Source organism: Rhinopithecus bieti, unplaced genomic scaffold (assembly GCF_001698545.2).
Source record: "Rhinopithecus bieti isolate Rb0 unplaced genomic scaffold, ASM169854v2 scaffold_49762, whole genome shotgun sequence".
NCBI lineage: Eukaryota > Metazoa > Chordata > Mammalia > Primates > Cercopithecidae > Rhinopithecus > Rhinopithecus bieti.
The window spans coordinates 443,520-446,102 of record NW_016819845.1 but is presented as its reverse complement, the minus strand read 5'-3'; positions in this window follow the sequence as shown (position 1 = coordinate 446,102).

Here is a 2,583-nt window from a genome sequence, read left to right as displayed (position 1 = left end):
ATATATATATATATATAATGGAATATTATTCAGCCATAAAAAGGAAGGAAATTCTGACACATGCTACAACATGGATGAGTCTTGAGGACATTATGCCAAGTGAAATAAACCAGACACAAAAAGACAAACACTGTGTGATTCCACTCATATGAAGTACCTAGCGTAGTCAAACTCATAGAGATGGAAGGTAGCATGAAGGTTGCCAAGGCCTGGAGGAGGTTGAGGGGGGCGGGGGAGACTCAGTGTTTAATAGGGACAGAGCTCCAGTTTAGGAAAACAAGCAAGTTCTGGAGAGGGATGGTGGTGATGGTTGTACAACAATATGCGTGTACTTAATGCCACTCAACTGTATGCTTTAAAAATGGTTGAAATGTTAAATTTTCTGCTATGTATTTTTTACTACAATAAAAAATAAGACAAAGGAAAGATACAGAAAGATGCAGGGATAGCATCTTCTGCTGCAGGTGGTTGTGGGGGGATCTTTGTCTTCCCCAGGCCAGGCCTGCCACGACAGAAGAGATGGACACACCCAGGAGAACCCACCTCTGCCATTCATGGTGTGGCTGGTGGCAGGTCTCTATGCCTCTCCGGAAAAACCCAGGAAGCTGGCTGATTCAGAGATGGCCTCTAGCTTATGCCTTATTAGGAAGGCTTCGCTCCTAATGAGGCAATGGACGATGTAGCAGGGACAGAAAAGCAGACCTTCACTTCTTTGGAAGTGAGGCCTTAAGACCCTCTGACTTAGGAAATGTACTTCAGAAGAATGTGCCTTACACGAATTATATCAGTGAGGGTCCTGGCACCGAACAGATGCCACCCTCAAGCTGGGTCCATGAAGACAGTTTAGTAAAGGGTCAATGTATTCAGGTGTGGGTGGGGCGAAGGGAGCACCGAGGATGGCATAGTACCCAGGGCTTACAACAGCAAGACTGTCACCGTCCTGAGCAGAGAAGTGGCTTCAGGAACCCTGAGAGAGACCATGTGAGAAAGGGCACCTTTGGTGAAAACAATCGTGGAGGAGGGGCTTGGGGATTAAATACCCAGACCTCCCTCTCTCCTCTTGCCCTCAATCTCCTGCCAGGCCCTCCCACTGGCCAAGCCAAACAGGAAGACCAGGACAGAGAGCTGTCAGTGAAATCCACACAGGCCAGCCTCTGGGGCTGGAGCAGGATGGTAAAGTCTGGCAAGGAAATCAGAGGAGCAAATGGAGGGGCGGATCCAAAGTGAATCAGCCCGAATCATCCACGTGGCCTGGCCAGGGTGGCTGAGAGCCGTCCTCCCCTGGATAAGCCCACCCTCTTCCAAAGGCTGATCCCAGACCAGGGTGGGAAGGAGCTCTGTCGTGGCATGGAACAGAGTCATACGGTTGGTTGAAAAGAGCCCCCACTTACTGGCTGTGAAAATGCTGGCCACAGGCCTAAACCTCCCATCCATGCATTATATATTCATTTATCCATTCATTCAGCCAACAACTCCTGAAAGTGACTCAGTGCCCAGCCAGTGCTAGGAGGCACTAGATGAAGAAACGAGGAGCTACCCTAGCCACAGTCGCTTCAACGTGTGAGATCCATCTAGAGCCAGGCAGTGACGGGCTCCATCCACCAGCTCCCTGACTCTGGACCCTCACTGCCGGGACCCTCACGGATATAATTCCTGTAAGGCACATTCTTTTGAAATACAGTTCCCAAGTCAGAGGGTCCTAAGGCCTCATTGGAAATGTCCAAATGTCTGGAGGCTGCCCTCTGCCGTGTCCTCTGTAAAAATACCTTTTCCTCCTAGAGTCTGCCTGAGGATGCAAAGACAGCATTTCGGAAAAGGAGGGGCCATGGGGCCTGGCGAGCAGTAAGTGCTCTGCAACTGGCAATCGATGGCCTTGCTAACAAGCACCCAGGTGCCCCTCACACATAGTCACCACCCTTTTATCCCCTTTTGTTGCTTGCATCGCAATTGCATTGCACGTATGTGCATTCATTGCAGTTTTTCTCTCCCTCACTCCCATGTCCCAGACTGAGACTGGGGGAACCTGGTCACTGGCCTCTTGCTCCTCCTGAATCACCAGGGCTTGGAGTGGGTTTAGGAATGCCAGCACTCATACCATGGACTGCACTGCAGAATGGCTTCACATGCACTTAATCCTGGGTGCAGCACTGGCTGGCAGGCAGTACTACTGACACATGCTACAACATGGATGAGCCTTGAGGACATCATGCCAAGTGAAATAAGCCAGACACAAAAAGACAAACACAATGTTTGTACTACTAGGCTCATATTATAGGTGAAGAGACCCAGCCCAGAGAGGTTAACCAACTTGCCGAGAGCAGAGTGGAAAAGCGGCAAAGCCGGGATTCGAACCCGGGAGTCCGGCTCTCCAATCTGGCGGTGGACCGCGGCTGCCGGAGCGAGAGTGCGGGAATGAATCCACACGTCAATCAGTGAACGGGCGGCGGGGGCAGGCCAGTCCCCTCCCCAGGCGCGGCGGCTCAGCACCCGGACAAAGGCAGGGCGGGGCCGGACGTGGCCGGCGGGGTCGGGGCCGGGCCCTTTAAGGGGGGCGGGCCGGCAGCGCTGGGGGGCGGTGCGGGG